This window comes from Cnephaeus nilssonii, assembly GCF_951640355.1.
Source record: "Cnephaeus nilssonii genome assembly, chromosome: 9".
Taxonomy (NCBI): Eukaryota; Metazoa; Chordata; class Mammalia; order Chiroptera; family Vespertilionidae; genus Cnephaeus; species Cnephaeus nilssonii.
The window spans coordinates 19853426-19881144 of record NC_137080.1 but is presented as its reverse complement, the minus strand read 5'-3'; the positions used below and the strand labels follow the sequence as shown (position 1 = coordinate 19881144).

Sequence of the window (27719 nt, the reverse complement as noted above, 5' to 3'; positions counted from 1 at the left end):
AGGCAAGCCTCGGATGGCAGCTGCCCAGCCACCCAGGGCTGCCCCGAGGCTCAGGTAACCAGGGCTGGCTGAGGCTTGCGCTGCCGGAAGTGGCAACAGCAGAGGTATGATGGGGGAGTCACCTTCCCCTGATCGCCAGGTTGCCTCCCGCCCCTGAGGGCTCCCGAACTGTGAGAGGGGGCAGGCCAGACTGAGGGACCCCCCCTCCAGTGCATGAATTTTCATGCACCGGGCCTCTAGTATGAACATAATTCCTTGCCCTCTAAATAGTTTTTTTGTTTTGAAACATTGAAAAGAGAGTAGGTATGAATAAAGAATAGAAAATGTTAATAAACAAAAAGGAACCATTTGGATAATAAAAAAGAGCAAGGAATGAATATAATGAATGCACAGTATGATCGATTCTTTCAATAAATTGATTTACTTAATACAGGTGAAATATCTGCCAATTTGATATTCCCGGAAATAGAAAAAAAAAGTCTCAACATGTACAGTAAACACCAATAATAACGCTGTGTTAAGGTAACCAATTCAGTTAGCTAAACTATGATAATGCTTAATTTTCATTTTCTAAAAAGCTGCAAAACTAACTTTTTCATAATCATAGTTATTGGCAGCATTATATTGTTCTTTGAGACTGTTTTCTGTGTAGTATGTGATAAAACAAGTTATGTTGAGGTCACTGACAAGCAATGGGAAAGATCAATGAATCCTAAATCTGAATAAAAGTGTCAGTATGAATTTGTGATGCATTTTATCTTTAAAAAATACGCATTTTTCTAGCTTTGTCCACTGAAAAAGTCTAGAAACAATCACCCTTCAACAGTAACGAGCAGCCCAGAGCTCCGACTGTGGTCTCTAAATACCACTCCTGTGAGGTCTTCCTGGAGAAGGAGGTGATTCCCGGCAAAAAATGTGCAAGAGGAGCCTAGAACATGTCAAACAAAAAAACAACGAAACTATCAAGGACAACAGAGGTCAGATCGAAAGAACTCAGGAGCAACTGAAGAGGCTCCTGCAGGCCCAGGAAAGGATTCTAGCTGCGGTGAATTGAAACACGTCAAGTAAGTTGAAATCCACGAGTTCACAATTATATTCAAAACCAAACAAAAAACAAACCTAGAACACTTTATTGGCCACCTTTGGGGAGGATATATGGTAACCAAGTCACTATTTGGGAAAATAAACAAGGATTTGACCCTGCCTGTATCATGAGACCCAGGCAAACTATTTCTCAGGGTAACAAATAGTTGGGTGAGAGGAAATTTTCCTTTAGAAAGAATTCCTGCTAATAAACAAAGGAATGTCAGAACTGAAACATAACCATTTGCAACACATAGTAAATTAATGGCTCTAAGAAACAACCATATATGAAGGAGTATTGACAGGAAAAAACAAAATCGAACCTAATCTGATCAAGTTTATTCACAGAAAATACCAGGAACAAAGGAACACGTTAAATCACACCACAAAAATATCAGAAGCGAAATGTGGACTGTCAGAAACTCTTTAGTAACATTTCTCAAAGCACAGGCCACAGACCCTGGGGGACCCTGAGACCCTTTACAAAGGTCCAAGAAGTCAACACTGTTTCCATAAAAATACTAAGCGTTATTGCCTCCCTCACTCTGTTGACATTTGCACTCATGGAACAAAAGCATCAGTGGGCAAAGCTGCTGCCACTGTTGTCTTCACCATCCTGCATTCACAGTAAACAAATGTCAGTTTCACTAAAGACCATCCTTGATGAAATATTTGTCTTGATACCTGAATATACATCCTATATAATAAAAGGCTAATATGCAAATCAGCTGTACAACAGAATGGCAGGTCGCTATGACATGCACTGACCACCAGGGGGCAGATGCTCAATGCAGGAGCTGTCCCCTGGTGGTCAGTATGCTCCCACAGCTGGGCTCATGGCTGGCTAGCACAGCAACGGTGGTGGGAGCCTCTCCTGCCTCCACGCGGCAGCGCTAAGGATGTCCGACTGATGGCTTAGGCCCGCTCCCCCTAAGCCAACAGTTGGACATCCCCTGAGGACTCCCAGACTGCGAGAGGGTGCAGTCTGGGCTGAGGGACCCCCACTCCGAGTGCATGAATTTCGTGCACCGGGCCTCTAGTCTTTTAATATTCTGTGTGATGATAAAGTAAGTACCACAAAGTGGTTGGGCGTGCCAAAGCACTGTGGTTGCCTCAAGGAAAAGAGCTTGTGAACTGTTTGAGATACAAGCTGAATAAGCTGTTTTCCATGGAAAGAGAGCCATTTTTTATTTCCAAAACTATGTTTATTCAGGTTTGAATATTTGGCAAATATTTTGTCAAAAATAAATGAAGTGAGCCTGTCACATCAAGAAAAATGCTGACAGAATTTGTAGCTAATGATACAATTTGAGCATTCACGGGAAAATCAGAATTTTTGAAAAACGTGTATCCACTACCAGGAGCTTGAAACTTCCCAACAGCTAAAGACTTTTCTAAGAAGATGGGTGGTAATGTTCATGAATACGATTTTAAAATATTTCACAATAAAATATTGTCAACATTTGGAAGCTCTGCACAACTTGGCGAAGCAGTTATTTTCCAAATGACCAATGCTTAATGTTACAAAATTATGCATGGGTAAAGGATCCATTCAAAGTGCAAGATAGACCAATAGATTCTAAAGTAACGAAGTATTAAAAGCTGATCAACAGAGCTTCAAATTGCACATTACAACTGACATTTAAGAAACTACCACTTGTTGCCCTGGCAGGGTGGCTTGAATGGTTCGACCGTCATCCTGTACATCAAAAGGCTGTAGGTTGTGGGTCTGAACCCCGGTCAGGGCACATATAGGAGGTAACTGATCAATGTTTCTCTCTCAACCTCTCTCTCTTTTTCTCCCCTCCCCCTCCCTTGCTCTCCCTAAACATATCCTAGAGTGAAGATTAAAAAAAGAAAAGGAGCCGAAACCGGTTTGGCTCAATGGATAGAGCGTCGGTCTGCGGACTGAAAGGTCCCAGGTTCGATTCCGGTCAAGAGCATGTACATTGGCTGCGGGCACATCCCTGGTAGGGGGTGTGCAGGAGGCAGCTGGTCGATGATTCTCTCTCATCGATGTTTCTAGCTCTCTATCCCTCTCCCTTCCTCTCTGTAAAAAATCAATAAAAATATATTTTAAAAAGAAAAAAAGAAAAGGAGCTACCACCTGTCAAGTTTTGGTGTAGTGTCAAAGAATACCCACCATTAAATGAAAATACACCTCCCTTTTCCAACCCCATGAATTTCAACCAAAACAACATATTGCAATAGATTGAATGCAGAAGCAAATATCAGAATCCACCTATCTTCTATCAAGCCAGACATTAAAGAAATTTACAAAAATGTAAAACAGTAGTACTTATTTAGTGTGCTTTTAATTTTGAAACTATGTTTGTTTCATTAAAACTGCTTACATACACTAATGTAATGGGTTTACTATTGTTATTTTTAAATAAGTAAATAGTTTAAATTATGTATTTTAATTTGTAATACAGTAAATATTGATTAACTGTAACCTACACAAATAATGGCACTTTGAGATTTTCAATTATCCTACCATATAGGATAAAAACTTGTTTTATTACACACACACACACACACACACACACACACACACACACACACACAAACTGGCAAGGAATGAACAAAATATTTGAAAGAGGAAATGTGAAATTTAGATGAAAAGAAATTTAAGAGATATTAACGACAATATCACAAATCATAGATATTGTTTGATCTCTGATGTCAACTATTTTTCAAAAAATAAGATTATAAGGAGAGGAGGAAACATGAATGACAGGTGGCTATTTGATGACATTGGAGAAATACTATTGCTTTTTCAGAGGAATAATGACAGTGTGTATTTTTTTTAAAGTATTGCACACTATTTTATTGATTTCAGAGAGGAAGGGAGAGGGAGAGACAGAAACATCAATGATGAGGTAGAAGCACTGATTGTCTGCCTCCTGCGCACCAGCCCCTGTCGGAGTGTGTGCGGAAGGAAACCAATCGATGTGTCTCTCTCACATCGATATTTCTCTCCCCTCCACACACCTCCCTTTCACTCTCTGTTTAAAAAAAAAAATCAATGGGAAAAATATCCTCTGGTGAGGATTAACAAAAATAAAAATAAATAGCAAAAAAGTGAAGTGAATTAACCTGCACTTAAATTCTCTACCTCATTAAACAGATAAAGATCAGGAACAAAACTGACTTCCCTGTTAAGTACGGAAGAATGGCAACTTCTTTCTGACAGACAGTAGAGTGACAGAATAATTTCCCCCTGGTGGCTAACCTGGGTAAAACTTGAGTGATCCTTTAAAAAAAGTTTTACTGTTCTTTCTCTATAATTAATAATAGCATCAAATCACCAGATAGCCCATGCCAGACATAATACATATACTTTCTCATTTATTAATTAGACCTCTGACATTCTTCCAGAAAAAGAATCAAAGCAACAGGCAATTTGCATCCATTAATTCATGTATTTCCCACAAAGAGTTAGGTTGTATTATGCGTTTAGTCTACATTGAAGAAAGTGAGCCTCAGAAAGGTTCACTAACTCAGCCAAAACCATAGTTGGTGGTACACTTGGTGGTACGACCAGGACTTCAACCCAGGTCGGCCTGATTCCACCCCAGCCTATTGTTCTCAGGCATTACCTGACCTTTGTAGAATCCTGTCCCCTCTGAGAATCTGGCAAAACCTTCTTTCCCTTACGTTATTCCTTAGAACATGGCAAATCCAGAAACCAGTCTGCTCACACCAAAGTTCTTGAATTATGTGTATCAGTGCAACACACACCCTTTTAAAAAATACATGCTATTGACAAAATAGCATTAAGACAAGTAGAGTTTTCATCTTTTCTAACTTTAAAACCTATGTGTATAAAATTCACAACGGCAAAATCCTGTGTCTAGGAAGAGGAACAAAAAGTAGAAGAAATCTAAAAGCTTATACTGTACAAAACCTGCATTACATGTTTTAGGAAATATTTAGAATAAGCCTTTGCTCTATCAAACACTGGTAATGTTACACAGTGTTCTCTGCCCTTAAGACACGTATCTAAAATTTATAAAAACTGTTTCCATCCACTGTTTTATTCTAAGGTTTGTGGACATTTTGTGTAAAGTACTGTAGCATGAAAATATTTAATATGTTGTCTTTCCCATGATCTAATTTTGAAGCCACTGGCTACTTTCACTATCACAATTAGTATGAATAGCTAGGATAGAGTAGGTGTTTTTCCACAATCTCTTAATCATGCAGAAGAGCCAACAACCAATATTATTTTAACAGGAGCTACTTCTATGCCACCTTAAGTTTTTATCCCTAGTTTTCATCCTCCAAAAGTGTGTGCAAACACACAAAGTCCTTTCACTCCAACCAACCATGTTTCTAAGAGGTAAGGAGTTTTTGTTAGTATTTATAAATGCTGCTTTTTGTTTTAACTAGTGGCCTGGTGCATGAAATTCGGGCATGGTGGGGGGAGTCCCTCAGCCTGGCCTGCACCCTCTCCAATCTGGGACCCCTCAAAGGATGTCCTACTGCCGGTTTACAGGGATTAGGACTAAACGGGCAGTCGGACATCCCTCTCACAATCCGGGACTGATGGCCCCTAACTGCTCACCTGCCTGCCTGCCTACCTGGTTGCCCCTAACCACTCTGCCTGTTGGCCTGCTCACCCCCAACTGCCCCCCCTGCTGGCCTGCTCGCCCCCACCTTCCCTCCCCACTGGCCTGCTTGCCCCCAACTGCCCCTCTGCGGGCCTGCTCACTCCAAACTGCCCCCCCCAACTGTCCTGATCACCTCCAACTGACCCCTACTGAGGGCCTGCTCGCCCCCAACTGGCCCCCCTGCTGCTCTGCTTACCCCCAACGGCCCCACCCTCTACCAGCCTGATCACCCACAACTGCCCTCCCCTCTTGGCCTCTAACCGCCTCTACCTTGGCCCCGCCACCATGGCTTTGTCCAGAAGAACGTCCGGAAGGTCTCCCAGTCTAATTAGCATATTACCCTTTTATTAGTATAGATTATCACCTGGCACTATCCCATAAATAACCTGTATTCCACGGGCCAGAAAAAAACAGGTAGCAGTTACTCACAATACAAGTCACAATCAGTGTTTCTCACTCTGCAGAAATCCCATCCCAAATCTGTTGTTAATGGTGCTGGGACTTCCTAAGAAAGTGCCTTAAAAGTGTACCATGACAGGTCCTCTGTGCTATCAGACAACACCTACCAGTTGCCTCCTAATCTCTTCTAAATTCAAATGGTCTCCAGGTGCCCAGCAAATGCACCAATGCAGCTTTTGATTCCCATCAACATACATGTGATGGCTGACAGGAGTCTAAAATCAAAGGGACTGACATCCAGTGTGCTTCTTCCATCGTCCATTGTGGATGCCTCATTAAGGAGATGGCTTTATTGAAGGCGGAGGTCGTTACTGCTGGCACCTGTACAAATGTATTACACTCCCAAAGCCCCCTTTGTGTGAAACAGTTCACTTTAGCTTTTACTAATTTTTATTACAATTTTCTTGCCTTGAGCCTCCAATTAAAAGACCTGGAGGACAGACTAAATGACATACAACACTATCCTCAGAATTACCTCCTGCATCTGTCTCCTGTACCACCCACTGTCTCCAAACCAAAGCTGTGCAACTTGACTCCCTCTTGGAATACTGTCTGTAACAGATGAACTAACTTCCTCAATTTCTCATGTAAATAAATCTCTGGAAGTTCCAACCCACCACATACCACTAGTAATCAAGAAACATTAGATGGCGATGAAATTAGTTAATATCTTACATTCAAAAATCCTGTTATGAGAATATGGGGAAGCAGGCCCTCTCATACATTGATGGAAGCATTATAAATTGAAACAACCCCTATGGAGATCAACTTTCAAGTACATATTCGACAATTCAGCGATCCTAGTCCTAGAAATGTATTCTACTGATACTTGCATATATTTATAAAAGGAAAATGTAAAAGGTTACTCACTGAATATAGAAAAAAAAATGGAAACAACACAAATGTCCATTGATAAAAGCCAACTGTGGTACATCCATACAATCTATAATAATAAAAGCATAATATGCTAATTAGACCAGACAGCCGAACAACCTTCCAGACGACCTTCCAGACAAAGCTGGGGCTGCGAGGGCCGAGGCAAGCTGCTGCTGCTGCGAGGGCTGAGCCCCTTGCACAGATTTCGTGCATTGGGCCTCTAGAAGTATATAATGCCATTGCAAAAAATAAAATGAGGAAGCTCTTTATATTAAGATAATAGAAAGATCTCCAAGACAAAATAGAAACAGAGGCATGGAGATATGGAACAGACTGAGAGCTGTCAGAGGGAGGGCTTTGAGGGACTGGATGAAACAAAGTAAAGGGGTTAAGCCATATATATATATACTAGAAGCCTGGTGCAAGAAATTCGTGCACGGCGGGGGGTTGTCCCTCAGCCCAGCCTGTACCCTCTCCAATCCGGGACCCCTCGAGGAATGTCCGACTGCCCGTTTAGGCCCGATCCCACTGGGATCGGGACATCCCTCTCACAATCCAGGACTGCTGGCTCCCAACTGCTTGCCTGCCTGCCTTCCTGATTGCCCCTAACCGCTTCTGCCTGCCAGCCTGATCACCCCCTAACCACTCTGCTGCCAGCCTGTTTGCCCCCAACTTTCCTCCTCTGCCAGCCTGGTCACTCCTAACTGCCCTCTCCTGCAGGGTTGATCACCTCCAACTGCCCTCCCTTGCAGGCCTGGTCCCTCTCAACTGCCCTCCCTTGCAGGCCTGGTCCTTCTCAACTGCCCTCCCTTGCAGGCTGGGTGCCTCCCAACTGCCCTCTCCTGCTGGCCATCTTGTGGTGGCCATATTGTGTCCACATGGGGGCAGGATCTTTGACCACATGGGGGCAGCTATATTGTGTGTTGCAGTGATGATCAATCTGCATATTACTCTTTTATTAGATAGGATAGAGGCCTGGTACAGGGGTGGGGGCCAGCTGGTTTGCCCTGAAGGGTGTCCCGGATCAGGTGGGGGTTCCCTTGGGGCGTGGGGCGGCCTGAGAGAGGGGCCTCTGGTGGTTTGCAGGCTGGCCACGCCCCCTGGCAACCCAAGGGGAGACCCTGGTATCTGGAATTTATTTTCCTTCTACAATTGAAACTTTGTAGCCTGGAGCGGAGCCAAGCCTGGGCTCCCTCTGCGGCCGGCAGCCATTTCTGTTGGGGTTATAATTGAAACTTTGTAACCTTAAGCGGGTGGGCCCGGCCAGGGTGTGCGGAAAGCTTTGCTTCCCCTGTTGCCGGCGGCAACCCTGGCCTGCTCTCTCAAGCTCCATTCTGCTGCCATTTGTTTGAATTTGTTTACCTTCTATAATTGAAACTTTGTAGCTTGAGTGGAGGCTTAGGCCTGCAACCGCTGGCGGAAAGCTTGGCTTCCTCTGTTACCTAGGAAACCTTGCTCTCTGTGGCTGTAGCCATCTTGGTTTGGGTTAATTTGCATACTTGCTCTGATTGTATGGTGGGCATGGCTTGTGGGTGCGGCTTGTGGGTGTGTCGGAGGTATGGTCAATTTGCATATTTGTCTATTATTAGATAGGATATGTACTGGTTATATGTGCATAGACTATCTCTGGAAGGACTGTTGGAAACCAGTAACACTAGCTGCTTCCAGAAAGGGACAATGGTTTGCTGAAAGACAGTTCTGGGGGGGAACCTTCTCCCTCTACATGCTTTTGTATCTGCTGAACGTTAAAAAAAATTTTTTTTAATTAAAAAAAGAGTTTTAAAATCCTGCTTCATATTTATATAAAACAGTTTATGTTATAGAAGGCATGTCTTCCCACGTGTGTTATTGAAGCCAACAACTGAAGCTACAGCTTAGAAGTCAGCAAGAGAAATCAACTTCCCCAAAGCCCCTGGGTAATTTGCTAGTAAGTATTCAACTGTACATGCAAATGCATCAGCCCCACAGACCAGTAAGAAAAGGAAGGGCAGAGTTCAGTTCTCCACAGCTCAGGTATGGGAAAAATATATACAGCAGATCCTTGGCATTTGCTCACCATTTATAGTTTCTACCACTCCTGAGTGACATTTGACGTTCCAGGGACATTGAGTCATTTGTCATTTTGCAGAGACATGATTCTGTATCACACACAGCTGAGACGCAAGGGCAAGTGGCCTGGACCGGCCAAGGTCCAGGGTCGCCCTGAGTCAGAGTGCTTAGTCTCAGGGCTATGGCCACTGTCAATAAAGTGATAAAAACTTTTTTACTTGTTAAGAAATGAAACAAACAAAATTAACTGCTAGTTGATTCTAGCATTGATGACAGAATGAGGGGAATATGGAAATATTTATGAAAGTGATAGGTCCTGGCCACAAAATTGAAGTTTCAGATAAATTAAAGACTGAAATGTCAAATGCAATGATGACTCAGACACATTTGTGTGAACAAAACTACCAAATGCTCCAAAAGGAAATAAGTAGAAAGGATGTGTGAATTTCTTTCAATAAGTGCTCCAGACAGTACAAAAATTGCTCATCGAGTGAGATAAGTAGTCAAGGTCTAGAGAGATCATTTACATTTTCAGTTACACTTCAGTAATCTGAAGGAAGGAATTTTGTGCTACAATTAATTTTTTCAAGTTGAGAATTGGTGATGGTCTTGCGATATGTCCCTCACAACTGTCAAGAGCCTACTGTGTTAGTCTGATCAGAGATAAACAGAGTTTGTGTGTCCTTCATAATCTGCCCCTCATACAATCCCTTCACTCATATCCATCAGGAGTGGATGAAACGGGGTTCAGCGAGGCGCGGACTCCCCCAGTGCTAAGCTCCAACATTCAAGACCAACAGCCTGCCTGGAGCTGAGCTGAAGAGGCGATGACAGTCCCCTGGAAGATAAGCAAACCCATCTAGGATGCTCAAACCTAATGTGAAAGACAGGCCTTGCCTACAAATCAAAAGTCTGGATCTGCAGAGAAGGTGAGAACTAAAGATTACTAAGAAAGGGTACTAACTGTGGCCTGGCCATTCCTGCTCAAACCATTGTTTTCAGAGATTATATATTTCATATAGGCAGTTACCATTCACTAAGACCAATTAAATAGTTTTAATTTTACAACTGCTTTTTGAGAGTTGCATTTTGTAGTGTTAACAGGTGCATCTGAAAAAAATAAGGTACAGAGATGTGGCCACAAGTGGTTGTAAAATGTGTACAGATATCGCCTTAAAAAGCAGCACCTGAGAATCAGATTAAAATTCTGTCATTCAGACGACAGGCTGACATACCTGGGTCTGGTGTCAACAGACTAAACTTCCCAGGTTTTGGTGAAGAGGGCAACACACATTTTGTTAAGAGTGACTCGGGAATGCCAACCCTAAAATCATCATCATGAAGCAGGTAACAACGACGACAACGATGCAGAAGGGTATAATGCAGCAACAAGAAAAGCCGCCTCCACTGGGGGGGAGGCTGCCCTGTGGCTCTGATGCCCACTCTAATACCCTCAACTGGCTTTTGGTTTACTTTGTGGGATCCATCAGTTGCTAATCAAATGCTATATCTGGCACATTGTGATATACTCTAAAGTCCTAAAAGTCATTCATCAGCAATCTCTCCTAAAAAGCCTGCACCCTTATTTTTTTAAATGTTTTTATTGACTTTAGAGAGAGAGGAAGGGAGAGGGAGAGAGAGTAGAAACATTAATCGGCTGCCTCCTGCATGCCCCCTACTGGGGGCCAAGACGGAAACTCAGGCATGTGCTAACATGGAATTGAACAGTGACCTCCTGGTTCATAAGTCGACGCTCAACCTCTGAGCCACACAGGCTGGGCAAAAGCCTGCACCCTTATTAATGTGACATATAAAACTGCCTCCACTCCTTGTCATCCTTCACAGGAGCAAATCAGATGCTTCACGGATCATCCTCAAACCGGCCACACGCTCACAAGTTCCTCTCTCCGTCCCTCACCCTTCCCTGAGACCCTTCCTTCCTTTGCTCCTGCTCATTTTGCTTTGCAAAGTTTGACAGTGACCTGCTCTGTGACTTCAGACCGATTAATCTCCTGAAGTTTTCATTTCCCCATCTGTAAAGTGTGGAGAATAACTTTTCTTCGTTGGGCAATGACGAGGATGCGATTAGATGAGATAAGCCGGTGCCTATTACATACTAAGCAGTCAGTAAAATGTTAACTTTTTATTATAAGTATCTGGTTTAACAATTATTCGGGGTCATGAGAACTGCTCAGTGACCTTAAAAGGTTAGACAGCAGCTTTCCTCTCCCCCTCTTTCATTTCATTTTACTTCAATAGCATCTCTTGTAGTAGGCTCCCCGTGTTCAAACCTCCATCACAACATCCTCACCCCTTCATAGAAGTGGGCCTCATATCTATTTACCTGGCTCCAGAAAAGACTGCTAGCTTTCCTACCAGAACAAGACGTCTGCAGTAATGCAGCAGGATCTGCCTGTGGGGAGAGGGCTGGACACCCCGCTGGCCCCACCACACACTGCCGGCTAGGGCATTTCATGAAGGCGAGAGAAAAGGCTAGGGCACAAGTCCCAAAGTCTGCTCCTCAAAAGTTACCGTCTAGGGGGCCTTTTATTCAATGCCACGATGAAAAGCTTTAAGGGAAAAGGGATCTGCAACCCCCTCGGGGTCTCTGGGAGACGCACAGCTCGCATTGGCAGCCGTGCAGCAGGCTGTGAAGCGCTGCCGCCTAAGCCAGTTTCCCACAGTCACTTAGCCTTGTGACTGCCATCACAGGGCACCGAGTTCCATGCAAACCCGCTTTTGGAAAGTGCTGAGCTATGGAGAAAACATTCGGATAATAACATAAAAGTAGGTAGTGTTTTACAGGGGATTATTTATTCACCTTCAGGTCAGGTTCAACCCCAGGGATGCTCCCTTCTGGCCGAGCTCCCAGCCCGCATCCCAGTGTGGAGATCTGCAGTGTGTAATACTGGGGAATGACCTCAGGGCCTGTAGTCCTTTAAGGCCAGGCCAGAGAAATATATGATCCTGAGAAATATATGGCCCGTGGTCTGTCTAGGACTATTTAATTTACTCTCTGATGGCCTCCTTTGCATGACACCAGAGAGGTACCAGCCGGTAAAGAAAGAAGTCACATACCCACAAATAAGACCATGTAGGGATAGCCAGACAAAGGCCATAGCCTAACACAGGGGCACAGACATCCTGGAGCAGAAGGGTTTCTTCCATACTTCGTCATTTAAAGGATCTCACCAATACCAGCTTATCTGACCCTCACAACTACCGCTTAAGACTGACAAGTACTCTTATCCTAATTTTACAGGTGAGAAAAATGAGGTCACCCAGCCAAAACAGACTTTTACCTCCCACGACAGTGCCCCTCAGACTATACCACAGTGCCCAACATGCATTTTGATCAACGTAGGAGCCAATCTGCTGTAACAGTGAAAAGCACAAGCTCCAGAAGTCAGAGTGCTTGGGTTTAAATCCTGGCTTCACAATTTACTAGGTGCATTATGCTGGGCAAGATACCTAACCTCTCTTGAGACTGAGCTCCTTCAGCTGAAAAATAGAATAGGAATATCTACTTCATAGAGATTTAATTTTTAAAAAATTATCCATGTTAGAGTGCTTTTGCACATAGTGGACACTCAGTCCACGAGAGCTACAGTTATTCTGAAGCAAAGAAATAAGCTGCTCTCCATTGTCCACATTCCCTCCAGGCCCTCCCTGGTTTACCAGATGTCTGAAGCAGCCAGAGCAGAGGAATGATGACTGTGCAAAGGCCAATACCTCTGCACCACCAGCCCATTTGATTTCTCAGGAGTCCAGAGATGAAGGCAGGGAAAGCAGGGGGGTTAAGGGAACGATGGTAAGACTCTGGGATTTCACAGACGTGTAAAATTTCAAAATGAATTTGGAAAACTGATGTAAAGTCAGTAACTACTCATTTTTGCCAAGTTCTTAGAAAGAACATTTTAACAAACTTAGGAAGACATTAATATCTGAATAACAACCCAACACTAGGTCACTGATAACCTCACTGTGACATTTTTGCTGAGCAGGCATAAAAGCTTCCCCACGTTATCAACTGTGGTTCCAAAACCTGCTTTTAAAAAAGCTGGTGCAGAGGCAAACAGAAAGCACAGTGGGAGATTACAGCAAGAGGTCAGTAGGAAAAAGAGATGAAAGGTATGGATCCTCCCCAAAGGGGACTAGAATGACTCCAGTAAGAGTCTCTCTGTATGAGTACTCGAATGCATGTACATGAATTGCCAGAAAAGAAGAGCTGCAAAGAGAGATTCTATGCCCCATTATAATATGTATTACACTGTATCATGATCATCTGAGAGGCTTTGGAGGAAAGAGACCTCATTTCTTTATCCTTCCTGAATATCTAAAATAAGCATCAAAAATGTTTCAAATGAATAAATAAAAGAGAAGGGGGGAAATGCAAGGCTAGTTCCCTACAAAGGGGGATTGCAGAGAGGGAGAATCAGGAAAAAAACACCTTCACTTGTCCATCTACCACTTATTCTTCAGTGAAAATTCTATCCACCAACTAAGCTGCTAAGTATTTATTTACCTCTTTGGCAGAAGCATAACATTACCGCTCCAAAAACACTCCTCATTTAAGTGTTCCAAAAACACCACTTACTTAAGTGTCAGTGGAGAACACATCAAAAGAAGTTAAATTCAAATCTCTTAAAACAGGCTTATTCAATAGGGTGAGAGAAAAATCTAAACTCACACTTGAAGCATCTCTCAACAAACACACATTGCTACAAAGAAAAATGTTCCTTTCAAATCAAGCATGACAGATACCAGCTTTGATATTCTACTCACCCTGACTGATAAGAACTCTGAATCGCAGGCATACTGGAATTGAGATCTGTGTGGAGAGATGTGAAATTCTGCCCCGAGGGCCCAAGTTCATACGTTTTAGGTAGGCAAATTCTAGATCATTTAGATGTGAGAACTGAAATCTTAGTACCATCAAGAGCCAAGAACAAACCCTTGAGAATCTTTCGTCTGTCTACATCTATCCTCAAATAGTAGACACCCCCAAATGGCAAATAATCTATGCTTCCTTTAAATATGGAATCAGTTATTATGATGGCTCCTTCTTGATATTTTCTCAAAAACACTTCTTTGCCATATCTAGTGGTTATATTTTAGTGAGAACAACCCTATTTATATCTCTACTTATCTGATTTGTTACCTTTTCTGCCATGGAGATTATAGGCAAAGGGTTAGTCACTGAAGAGAACCTTTACAAAATCTCAACTTCATGCCCTTCCGTTTGTTACTGTACGAAGGATGAATTATTTGAGATTCTGTGGCCTAACCTACATACTTCCTCTAAAGGAGGAACAGAAAATGAAAAATGCCTTTCGAGAAAAAAAAAAAAAGTACAGTACATAGAAAATGAAATCACAAACTGACATTAAACAGGCCTATGGCATATTTAATACATTCTCATCAAATGCTTTTATTTGAAGTTCATTTTCAATGTACAGCTATAAAGATACCTCAATTTAAAACAGAAATAGTCTGAAAAGTACTATCATGTCATCAACATACTACTCTAGCAGGATAATAATAGAAATTTTACACCATTAGAGGGATTTCAAAGGGCATTAAAAGAACAAGAACCTGTCTGACACAGATATTTCAATGCTTATGCAAAATATGCCTGAACTGAAATTTAAAACACACACCTAAAGGTAGAATCTTATTCTTTTTTCTTATTTTACTTCATAAATTTTAAATGCTAAGAGTAGTAATATGTTTTTTCTTACTCAGCTTCATACTTTCATTGAACATAGAGCTAAAATTAAAAGATTTACACTTGATTTCTCTTTTGCATGTAATAAAGTAAATGTGACCAGATTTTTGTTTTTCTCATAGAAGTCATGTCTTCGGGCTTATCTTGATAACCACTTGTAGCTAAACTCTTTATCAAAAGATTGAATAGCTAGGCCTCAAATCCACTAAATAAGACCACAAGCCCATAGGGTGAATTATTCAAATCATTTAACAACCAGACCAGAGTGTCCACTTAGGAATTTCAATTCACAGTTCAGGGTTCAATCTGTGTAACAGATGGGAAAAAAAAAATCAACTGATTTTGGTGCCTGAACAATCCTAGTCAAAATGATCTAGTAACTGACCTAGTTTAATTCCATAAAATTACACACAACATAAAGCTCTGGTCTAATCTTAAAAGGGCCTGGAACATAACAAATGCTCAAAAAAAAACACACACCTTATTAGATAAAAGAGCTTCAATTAAGGAGAAATAGTCTACCCTGTAATCAATGCATGCAATGGCATCCTAAGTCAGACTAAAGCCGTATGGTACCACAGATTTGTGCAACTCCCATTGCAACACAGAACCACCCAATGGATCAAGAGATTCTTCACTTCATTTGTAAACATGGATATACTCTTCTGGTTAACAAGTTTAACATCAGTAATGATAGCACTGCTGATGAATATATTCTTTTATATATATATATATATATATATATATATATATATATATATATATAAACTATATATATATAGTTTTTAAGTGTAGACATTATGGGCTTTTAAAAAATATATATATTTTTATTGATTTCAGAGAGGAAGGGAAAGGGAGAGATAAAAACATCAATGATGAGACAGAATCATTGGCTGACTCCTGCACGCCCCCTACTGGGGGGACTGTGCCTGCAACCCAGGCAAGTGTCCTTGACCGGAATCGAACCCAGGATCTTTTAGTCTGCAGGCCAATGCTCTATCCACTGAGCCAAACTGGCTAGGGCCTGATGAACATATTCTTAGTCACAGTCCTGGCTTTCATTTCTAAATTTTGATTCTAGCACTGTAAATTCCCCCACCCCGCCACCCCATCCCCAGCTTCTCCCCCTTATTTCTATACCTCATTTTCATTTTCTTCTTTCCTTTTATAATCCTGGATTCTGAGAAAATGCCATTATCTTTAGACTTCAGTTTGGTAAACTGAGGTCCCATTCTTTTCATTTATTGACTGATTTACATTTTTTGATAACTAACCCTACTGCCTTATCAGGTCTCTTACAAACAAAAAACCAAATGAAAGCTTTTTAAAAATTAAACCCAGGAATTCCCATACCTAATCTGAATAATGTTTTGTTAACAGTTTGTGATCATTTGAAGGCCATGAGGTAGACCAAGGTGTTCTTTTCAGTATGAATCAATAATTGGTCTTTTCCCAATTCTTGGTTTAAATTTTTTTTAAAAAAGGAAAGTAAGAGATAGCGATTTCTTCCCATTATATTTTTCTTATACCTGTTCTCTATTGTTCATCTTAGTAAATCAACATATAAGAGACATTCATTAATCTGATAATGAGTTTTCTAGGAATTACCATTTTGAAAATCAGAAACCTAAACACATAACAAAACAATCAATCCTTTTGGGTCCCAGCAACAGCCAGATGTTGAACTAAATACACTCTAAAGAATGAATAGCGCTAAATCCTTCCACGGTGCGTTTGGAATGTGCTAGGAGATACTTTCTGAGCCATGCCATCTTGGGTATTCGCTTGCTGATCCAACTTTTTTTTTTTAATTTGGGTTGAATTTATTGGTTAATAAAATTATATAGGTTTCAGGTATACAATTCTGTAATACATCATCTGTATATTGTATTGTCAAGTCTCCATCCACCACCATTTAGCCCTTCTTTACCCTCCTCCACCTTTCCCTCTGATAATCACAACACTAGTCTCTGTGTCTATGGGGGTTTTTTGTTTTGTTTTTGCTTAAACCTTTGGGAAGAATGAAGATGCTCTTTAGAGTGGGTCAGGAACTTTGGACAAGAGGGTGCTGTGCACTTGTGACATAGAAAAGAAGAGGCAGGAGAAGGAGAAGCAACTCAAAAGGAGAAGGAGTAACAACAAAACCCAACCTTGCCTATGCTTTGCACATTAGCTCAGGTATCATCCAAAATGAAACCAATAGCCAAGTCAAAGTATCTGAAAGTCTGAGATATTCCAAGTCTCAAAAACCAGGATATTTGGATGTTTACTGCTCCTTCAGCCAGTGGACTGTTAAGAACAATCAATAAAATGATGCGGTGTACAAAGTGGTGATGGTGAATAGCTAGTCTGGCAATCATGTCACTAATCCATGCAAAACCACTACGACCCACCTGTATAATCTAATTATTCTCTTCCTCTAACCCCATTCAATGAACAAACTACCTTATGAGAGGACAGAAATCATAAGCCAGTATCATTTTCCTTGGTCCCACCCCTTTCAAACTGCATGATATGAACTCAGACAAGTTACTAAGTATCTCTGAAGACCAGTTTGCTCTAAAAGGGAAAGAATAATGCCAAATGCTCAAGGTTAGTGGAAGTATTTGAGACAATACTCAGTGCCTAGAACAGTACCTGGGCATACAGAAGGCACTCGGTATTTGTTGGGTAAATAAATATAAAGTACCTAGCTTTGTATTTGACAATCAGAAGGCATTCAATATACAATTACACCAAATATATCAGCATTTCAGTGTTTTGCAGAGAACATCCCACCTCCCAAGTCCCCACTTTAGAAACATATTTAACTTCCCATCCAGCTGCACCGCTATAGCACCTACTGCACTTATCTCTACCACTGGCCAGCACTGAGCCACAGCTTTGTTTCATTAATGAACACTCCATGTGCTTAGGTTATCTCCTGGACTAGATTATGAATACATTGAAGCAAAGCACATTCATTCAACCCTGTCCTAAGTGTTGGTTACTTGAAGCACTCCCCAACTAACACTTACACAAAATAGATGCTCAATAAATATTTTTGGCTAACACAAAACACTGACTTACAAAGGAATAATCATAGAGAAGGCACCGTACTATGACATATAATGCACATGTAATTCTTCCCTTCACTATCCAAGTCATTAATTCTAAGTCCACTTCTGAGGAAGAAACTGAGGCTCATTAGACCACCCAACTTTACTCAAGTTCCTCTCAAAAGCCTTTGTTCTTTCTGCCAAACCAATCTATTTCCTTTTAAATAGGGAATTCTTAAAGGGCTTTCCCAATTCGATTTCATAAATCAAACTCAGTTATATTTCAAGGGTACCCTTTCCCGGTGTTTTGCTTTTATCCACTTGCTGCATACCTGATGCTGCAATGAATACAAACTAATTCATAATCTCACATCAGTGAAGTGATTTAACTTAGTAAAGAGTAAAGAGGTAACTTGAGATTATTCCCATTAGATAATGAAGCCTTTATAAAATACATCTTCAGGATGCTCTGAACTTCAAGGTATCATATGTAAATAAACACATATATCTATATATATAAAAGCCTAAGCGACCGAATGACCATTCGACCATTGGGCCATTCGACCGGTAGCTATGATGTGCACTGAACACCAGGGGGCAGATGCTCAACCCACAGACATGGAAACATGGAAGACTGATGAATCTCAGAGAGAAGGGGGTAGAGGGGAGGGCAGGAAGAGATTAACCAAAGATCCTATATGCATACTAGAGGCCCTGTGCACAGATTCATGCACCAGTGGGGTCCCTCGGCCTGGCCTGCAGGGATCGGGCCGAATCCATGCACCGGGCCTCTGACATCCCCCGAGGGGTCCCGGATTGTGAGAGGGCGCAGGCCAGGCGAGGGACCCCACCGGTGCACTAATCCGCATACTGGGCCTCTAGTGAATATATAGATCTCTTTAACACAGTGTCTTCCAGACAAATAGTTTACTTTAAATACACTGTCCCCCCAAAGTGTTTGATAGTAGCAAGTAGGGGAAGTTGTAGAGCAGATCTTCACCAGAGTCACCTTTGGTGAACATATTAGGCAAAGGAGAAAACAATCAGTCTAACTCCATCACCCTCGCTAGATTTACAATTCAGGCAGTCCTTGACAGCCAATAAAGAGATCCTTATTCATTTCTGAAGACTCGGCATGAAAGCAGAAATGTAACATATTGTGCTACGTGTATACAATTATATGTCAAGGTTCTGCATTAGTTAACTGGGGAATCCATGTTTCCTAGCTCACTGGTTCCCAAGAGAGCTATAGCCCTTATTCTTTTTTACTGGCACAAAGTGCAGCTGTTAAGACTCACATTAGCAGAGCTCAGAGTTGTGTCTACTCCTCGGGTAAGGGTCTAGGGAATTCCTCAAGGGCAAACACCTAGTCTTTTAATGTTTGGCACTGTAAGAACTCAGTAAAAACTGGTAAACTAGTAGAAACACTGCCAGGGCGTCACTAAGGTTTCCCATCCTTGGGACCCCAAGGGTAGTCCTGCCCCATACCACATAAAGTAACTTTTCTTGTAAATTTTATATACTATCTATCTATACTAATAAAAGGGTAATATGCAAATTTGACCGGGAGACCTTCCGGACATCCTTCCGGACAAAGCCATGGTGGCGGGGCCAAGACAGAGGCGGTTAGGAGCGATCAAGCCAGGAGGGGAGGGCAGTTGGGGGTGATCAGGCCGGTGGGGGGGGGGGGGGGAGGGGGAAGTTGGGGGCAATCAGGCCGGCCGCGGGGGGGCCCCATTGGGGGCGAGCAGGCCAGCAGGCAGAGTGGTTAGGGGCAATCAGGCATGCAGGCAGGTGAGCAGTTAGGAGCCAGCGGTCCTGGATTGCGAGAGGGATGTCCGACTGCCGGTTTAGGCCCGATCCCTGTGTGGGATCGGGCCTAAATCGGCAGTCAGACATCCCCTGAGGGGTCCCAGATTGGAGAGGGTGCAGGCCGGGCTGAGGGACACACCCCCCACCCCCCCCCGCACGAATTTCATGCACCGGGCCACTAGTATTTACTATAAATAGCCTTGGTTGAAATATATATTTCTTAGAAATAATCTACCAAACAAACCAGTCGAAATTATTGAAGAAATAGCCATCTATTACTCATCTATTACTTAAATAGGACATGTCTTTCTTCTTTTCTGCACTATTGGGTTTTCTGGATTCTTGGAACATTGATTAGATAATCTATAAGAAAAGAGAGTTGAACTAAAACTTGTCAGGGTATGTTGAGTTTAGTATCATCAAGTGGAAAATAATGATAGTACTTGTGACATTTTTTTCTGCCTAAAAGATAGTTGGTAATAACTAGAAAAAAGTAGCAACGGGGTCTAGAAAACATAGGGAGTGGGGGAGCCCTACATGGGTTCCCTAAGTCCACATTTATAGGATCCATTTCCTGGCCCCGATAGTCTATATACCTACTATCCTGGTTACCTATTTTCTCATCCTCATTTCCCAACAGACTCAAGCAACTAAAAATATTAATTACAGGATACAAATTCCCCTCACACCAACCCTTCTACTTTCATCACCCTACCATTTCCACAATTAGGCATCGTTTTAAATTTGAAGTATTCATTTCATGTACTCCTTCCTATTAAATGACTAGTTTGGGATAAATAAATTTCACTTTGTGTTCAGCACCATGATAAAGCATGGTCCCTTCTCTCACCGCGCCAGTACTGTAAAAGACAAACTACTTTTTTTTCCTGAAGAAAAGAAATATCCTCTGGAAGTACTGTGACAAGTCCATATAATATACACACCAGAAACCAATCTAATAATTTTAGCCAGGAATTAAATCACTCTGTCCTGCCCTAAACAACTACCTTCTGCCTTTCACAAAGCATGGCTAAGGTAAAATGACTACCAAACATCTGAATCAATTCTACACAGTTCTCCAAACTTTGTTTTATTTGATCCTTTCAACAGAGGAAGCAAGGCAAGCTCTACTGCTCCGAGTTTCCAGATGGGGAAAGGTAGGCTGAAAGAAGTAAAGGGACTTACACAGGTGTTTAGTGATTAAACTGTCTTCTGATTCCCGTTCTAACACTTTATCTGCAGCCCCAAGGAGTTCTCAAATGGAGAGAAATAATCAGCCATCCACTCAACATGTCTAAACACAATACTCCCCATCCAAGGAGACCCATTTACTCTGCCTGAACTCTACTTCTGTCTGCATGGCGTTCTTATAGTTGATCTTGACCCATTGTCGCTGCTGGATGATGCACCATGGACCACATCTATTTGTTTTGCTGATAACACTATTCAAGATGATTCGCAAGCAGAAAATGACAATAAACTCCTGTTAACAATAATTTTTATATTGGCAATTATTCAGTTTTGATATACAGACCAGCGGTAGCCAACCAGTGGTCCGCAGACCACTAGTGGTCTATGAGGTCGGAAAGGTTGGGGACCGCTGATATGGACCACATCCATCCCAGCTATAAGGTGGCCCATGAGGATTAACAGTCCTGCTCATAAAAGGTGAGGCTAATTTTTTATTTATTTTTTGCCAAACAACATCATAAACTCTTTTTTTAAAAAAAATATATTTTATTGATTTTTTACAGAGAGGAAGAGAGAGGGATAGAGAGTTCGATCAGCTGCCTCTTGCACACCCCCTACTGGGGATGTGCCCGCAACCAAGGTACATGCCCTTGACCGGAATCGAACCTGGGACCCTTGAGTCCGCAGGCCGACGCTCTATCCACTGAGCCAAACCGGTTTCGGCCATAAACTCTTTTAATACTCAAGAGAAGGGCCTGGCCGGTGTGCCTGAGTGGTTGAGTGTGGACATATGAACCAGGTCACGGTTCAATTCCAGGTCAGAGCACATGCTGGGATGGTGGGGAGTGCAGGAGGCAGCTGGTCGATATTTCTCTCCCATCGATGTTTCTCTCTCTCCCTTTCTCTCTGAAATCAATAAAAACATATTAAAAAAAAAAAGAATCTGATAAGAGCCCTGGCCAGTTGGTTGGAGTGTCATTCTATATACCGAAAGGTTGTGGGTTCAATTTCCAGTCAGGGCACATACCTAGGTTGTGGGTTCGATCCCCAGTCAGGGTGTGTGCAGAAGGCAACCAATTAATGTTTCTCTCTCCCTTCCTCTCTCTAAAATCAATAAACATATCTACATATCCTTGCATGAGTATTACAAAAAAAGGAATCTGGCAAGAACTCATAAAGAACAGACTGACAGCTGTCAAGGAGACGGGGGGTTGCAGGGCTGGGTGAAAAAGGTGAAAGGATTAAGCTGCAAAACACCCCACAAAAAAACACGCACACATAAAACACAAGACTCATAAACACAGACAACAGTATGGTGACTACTGGAAAGAAAGGAGGAACGGGGGAGGTAGAAGGGGACACAGGGGACATAAATGGTGATGGAAGGAGACTTGCCTTGGGATGATGAATATACAATATAATATACAGATAATGTACTATAGAATTGTACACCTGGTATCTATATAATTTTATTAACCAACTAGAGGCCCAGTGCATGAAATCCGTGCACAGGTAGGGTCCCAAGCAGCTGCCAGCTGCTGGCTGGGGCCTTCCTTCGTTCCGCACCGCCCCCTGGTGGACAGCACATGTTATAGCGAGTGATCGAACTCCTGGTCAGTAGAACTCCAGAGGGGACACTTTGCATATCAGGCTTTTATATATATATATATATATATAGATGTCACCCCAATAAATTCAATAAAAAAGAGAGCCAGTCCAAGATTATTCAAGACAATCTCATAACGTTTCCCAATGTTTTATTCCAGCTTCAATCACAGTGCTAAGACTTTCATGCATTAAAAAAAACCATAAAATGATGTTTTTTTTCTGGCCAACCTTGTCCCCACATGCTCCTTCTTCCTGATTTCCAAATGCAGTCTTTAACATTTGTAAATATAGCAAGCAATGTGTTTCAACAAGCAACTCTTACCTAGTGGCGGTGAAGAAATAATTATCTGGTGGTCTTTATGATCACTGTCCACCCACAAGACTTCTCTGGAAAGTCTAGCATTGGTTCAAAGAGAGGAAAAGTAAAAAAAATCAAAGCACTGTCATAAAAAAGAAGCCTGGAAACCCACCGCCCACAATTTAAAAGTTTAAAGTTTGAATCACTGACTTACTGCATAATTTCACACAATACCACTCAGTATGTTAAAATAAACTAGTCCTGGATGAGGTGAAATGGATTTTTATCATTCAGAGCATTCCCTTATCCTAAATTCCTCCACTAAGGTCCTTCCAATGTATGACAAAAGGGTGAAGGTTAAAGAGATTATTTGACTCAACTTTATTTCTCTCGTTGCTTTTATCTTTAAAATTAGAGTTGCTTTACTGAACATACATTGGCAAAAGAACACATATTGTGTAAGTAGATTTGTCCACAGATTTAAGTGTTTAAATAACATTATACAAAGCATCCAGGAAGGTCTTATCCAGTGAAACAAAATTATACCCGTAGAACTACTTATTTTACGACTACATTATAACCGTAGGGTTAGGATACTAAATACCAGCCTCCAATTATATTTATTAGAGACTAAAAATGATCAGCTCATCTACAAGGCAAATTTAAACCAAGGGTCTTTATTCATTGTCTCAAACTTTTAAACACAGATTGGTATCTTTATTCACACTCAAGATGAAATTATCCGCTGTGTCTCCTGATTAGAAGTTGGTCAGATGTACAGACAATGGCAGATAGGAGAACAACTATTTCTAACCCAGGGAGTGATGAAGCTCAAATCCCAGAATAAAAGCGAAGTGCATTTCCCCATACAAATAACGAGGGGTGAAGTTACAGGGCGGAACTCATTGGCTCTCGGGTTTACTAAACTTTCTATTTCTGATCAGCATCCTTCCACTCAACATCTGGCTGCTCGGCGCAGGTCCTCTAAGGACTTCCACGTCCGAACGGACTGCGTAGCTACAAGTAAAGGCCAAACTTTGCTCTCGGCCTTCGGAACTTAAAAGATGCGCTTAACCACTAGAGGTCTCCCCTTGGCCAGTTTTGCTCGTTCGCTATTTTGCTGCACTTGAAACTTTCCGGGAGAAATGCTCCTCTCTATGCGAGTCAGTGTTTTTCTGAAAACTTGCGCAAAAATCCACGCGATCGAGCTAGCCAGGTCGGAGACTCTCGGGCTCCCAAAACCAAGAACGATATCACACACAAGGCTCTAGGGAAAACCAAAATTCAAATTCGACGCACTCGCCCCGGCGGCTCTCCCTCCCCCCACCCCCCCCCACCCCCCAATTCTTATTTCTCATGTTTCCCTTCACTTAAACTCAGAACAATTAAACAATCCATTTTTGTTTCTGTGCACTTGGAATAGTCTCTAAATGCATTTTTCTGGCGGTAGACCCGAGGTGGTTCAGGCTCGGCCCAGGGATGCAGGGAGGGGGAAGGGCCGAGCTCACAGCGTCCGAGGAAGTTGCATAAGGAAAGAGACTCCGTTTTTTCGGGTCCCCTCAAAAAAATAAAAAATAAAAAAAATCGGCGGGGAGGGGAGGAAAAGGAAGCGGTGGGGAGGGAGGGAAACCGAAGCGACGCTCACCTCCGTCTCCCCGTGAAAGGGTGGGGTAAGAGCCGGGGTCGGCGCGACCCCGGAGGGCGGCTCGTTACCCCCACCTTCCTCCGAGCGCAGACGTCCCGACGGATTCCCCCCACCACCACCACCACCACCCTCCGCGGGCGAGGCGGGGAGGAAACCGCCCGCTTTTAAACTTTCTCTCACGGTCGCGCTAAGGGCGTGCTTTGACCAGCAAGGGTGGAGGTGGAGGTGGAGGTGGAGGTGGTGGGGGGGGGGGGGGTGGGGATTATACGGCCTTTTTCCTTTAAGGTAATTAAAGTTTCTGACACCGGCACAAAAGTTGCGCCCTCCCCCCCTGCCCGTGCCACCGTTCCCTGCCACCCCGCCTCCAGGACTCCCCAAGTTTTCCTCCCTCGCCCCCCTCGCCCGCTCACCGGGCGCGCGGCGGATGCCCCGGCTCCTGCGCTTCCCGATCCCCACCCCCGCCGGCCTCTACTTCCCCCCCCGCCGCCCGCCCGGCCGCCGCGGCGCGAGGACGGCCCGCCGGGCCCAGGACGCGAGTGTGCAAAACCCATTATTCCGGAAAGGCACACGCACGCGGCGCAGGGCGGGCGGCGGCCCCGCCTCGGACCCCGTTTTGCCTCCCCAGGATGAGGGCGACGTAAACAAGTTGCAGGAAAAGCAGCCCAGCGCCGGCCCCCATACCGCCCGCTGCCGCCGCCGCCGCCGCCGCCGCCGCCGCTACCGCCGCCGCCTCCCGACACACACGCCCGCCGCCCGCACCCGGCCCGGCGCTGCAGCGGCGCGGGGCGATCGCCGCGACGGCGCGGGCTCCCGGCCCGGCCCCGCGGCCCGCACCCTCCCGCCGCGCGGGCGGACGGCCGCGCCGGGCCCGCGCCGCCTCGCTTCCCGAAGCACTTTCCAGCCTCGGGCAGAAATAAACCGGAGGGTTTATTTTTGTGCAACTTTCCCAAAATGGCGGAAATTGGAGCTGATCTATATGAAATTCTCACACAGTCGGTCGGGAAGCGGGGGAAGGCGGCGAGGAGAACACGCAAACTCTCGGCCGCCGAGCCCCGCCGCGGGTCCGCGAGTGTGTGCGTGCGTGTGAGGGTGCGTGTGCGCGGTGGGAGTCGGGGAGGCCTCTGCGCCGCGCGCACACCACACACACACACACACACACACACACACACACACACACGGCACCCGCCGGGCAGACGCGCCTGCACATTCAACCAGTCCGCTCCCCGCAGCCCGAGCGGGGAGAAAGTGGCGGCCTCTTTTCCCACTGCCTCGGTCTCCCGTACTTGTACTTCTCGCGCTCGCCCGCCCGCCCGCTCGCTCTCCGGTGCGCGCCCGGCACAAAGGCCACACGGGCGGAGGGGGCCGCAGGGGCGGCGCGCGGGGATCGCGCCTCCCGCCGCACCGATCCGCGGCCCCGGCCGCCCCCGCGCCCCCCCTCCCCACCCCCCGCCGGCCGGCGCCCCCCGCCTCGGCGGCCGCGCTCGCTGCCCGGGCTGCGGCTCCGCGGCGCCCACTCGGGCACGCACCCCAGCGGAGCCCGGCGCCGCCGCCGCGCTCCCCCACCCCGCGCCGGGTGTCATGAAAGCGACCCAAGTGACAAGCTCGGGGGGCGCAGGGGAGGGGGCCCGCACGCATCCCGCCGCCTGCGCGCGGGCGAGAGCCCGGCGCGGCCGCCTCGCCCCGGCTCCCTTCCGCACGGCCCCACACACCCTTCCCCGTGTGCGCGCAAAGAAAAAAAAAAAAAATACAAGTCTCTCCTCCCCCCATTTTTTCCTTTCTCTTTTCTCTCTCTTTTGTTCCTCTTTCACACTCGCACTCACTACTTCGGAGTGAGATGCCCAGAGACTCCCCTGCCAGCCGTCTCCGCGTCGCTTAGCCCACTTTCCCCCCCAGGATTAAGTTTTCTCCTCTTTCCCAGAGGCGCAGAGAAGTGGGGGAGAAACCCCTTCTGTCCTTTCCCCTCCCCTGGTCTGTTTCACAAGACGAGGGTGCGCTTCCTTCTCTCCGTAGGTCTCTTTAACTTTCATCCTCACCCAGAAAAAATAAATGAATGTCTTTTGCACAGACAAAGCTTCAGATTAATTAGAGATTAGATCCGATCAGCCGCTTCTTACCCCCAAAATTTCTCTCTTTTTTTTTCTCCGTCTCACGAGTAGTCCTGACAAATGGTCCAGGGCTGCGGGCGCAGTGCGCATGTGCGCGTGGAGTCAGGGCTGGGGAGAGGGGAAACTGCGCTGGTGCCGGTGCCGCCGCCGCCGCGGCTGCCGGGGAGGCTCGCGCTGGCTTCCCTGTGACGGCTGCTGCGCCTTCGCCGCTGGAAAGCAGCAATAAAGCCGCTCGGCAAAGGCAGCTGCCCGCAGATCCTGTTTCAGGTGCATCTTTTCCGTAGCCTCGTCACCGGCTCAGAGCTGGTTCAAGAGCAGTCAAAAACAAATAGGAGAGAGAGCTAAGATTATAGATTTCTTTGTCTATTTCCCACTTTACTTTTTTGAAAAAGGCAATTCTCGGAGCAGCTAATCCGCCGCGTACTGTTATATGTAGGCACTCGGCCATTAAAGAGTGGGCCTTCGTCCTATCCAAACACTCCCCAAAGGCTAAATGCATGCTACAGGTCATGAAAAATAGGAAATAAAAGTTTTAAGCTTTTACGCAGTAGAACCTCCCCCCCCCCCCCCCTCCACCCCTTCGGGACTGGAAGAATGCATAATGAAGTGCGCGTGTAAAATGCGTGTTCTTTCCGTTTCTTAAGTGTTGATCTCTGCTGACAGCTTAGGGCCTCTGTTGTGAAATTTGTTGGGATTCGTACATCAACTCGAGAAATGAGTGTGGAAGTACCTTGGCAATAAGCAGGTCGAGGACTACCTCCTAATGTATTCAGTCAAGATGGCTGAGCGGTCCTAAAAAGCAAAACCTGTCTTTGTTAAGGCGTCAAAACCAGATCAAGAGGAGAGTATTGTGTTTCGGTATTGACCGCTTCCCCCTTATTGACTATGGGCTTCCTTTCGGGCAGCTCATCATTCTCCTTTTTCACTAAGTGTGAGTAGTTACAAAAATAATTCAAGTAATTGAAGTTGTGATAACCACTTGAATGTCAGTAACGGAAGACTGCCGTGCAAGAAATTAAGTAGCCCGTGTGATTTCAGGAATGGCGGGACCAACTCTTACATTTTGCAGGAGTAAGAAAGTAAGGCCAAGGCCCCACCCCCTTCCAAGTGGACTATTTATTTTGTATCTAATAAAGGGTAAAGGAGCCCTTTTCTGAAATTGCTGCCTGAGGCCTAGGATTTAAATGTATCACAGATGGAAATTCTGTATT

At 44.4% G+C, this 27719-nt stretch overlaps 1 protein-coding gene across 9 annotated transcripts in view; it reads right to left on the bottom strand.

The window, feature by feature from the left end:
• The window catches only part of L3MBTL3 (L3MBTL histone methyl-lysine binding protein 3), a 96797-nt gene extending 70157 nt beyond the window's left edge, over positions 1 to 26640 (bottom strand). The window contains exons 1-2 of one of the 9 annotated variants that reach the window (XM_079781281.1): positions 26518 to 26640; positions 22783 to 22856 (exon numbers count right to left, since the gene is read on the bottom strand). The gene's annotated coding sequence lies outside the window, so the exon portion shown is untranslated. Of the gene's footprint in view, positions 1 to 22782; positions 24057 to 24403; positions 24730 to 24813; positions 24851 to 25084; positions 25191 to 25392; positions 25799 to 25929; positions 25966 to 26223; positions 26297 to 26517 lie in introns of those variants that run through there. The other 8 variants (XM_079781284.1, XM_079781286.1, XM_079781283.1 and 5 more) reach the window with 8 other exon arrangements.
• Between the last annotated feature and the right edge of the window lie 1079 nt (positions 26641 to 27719).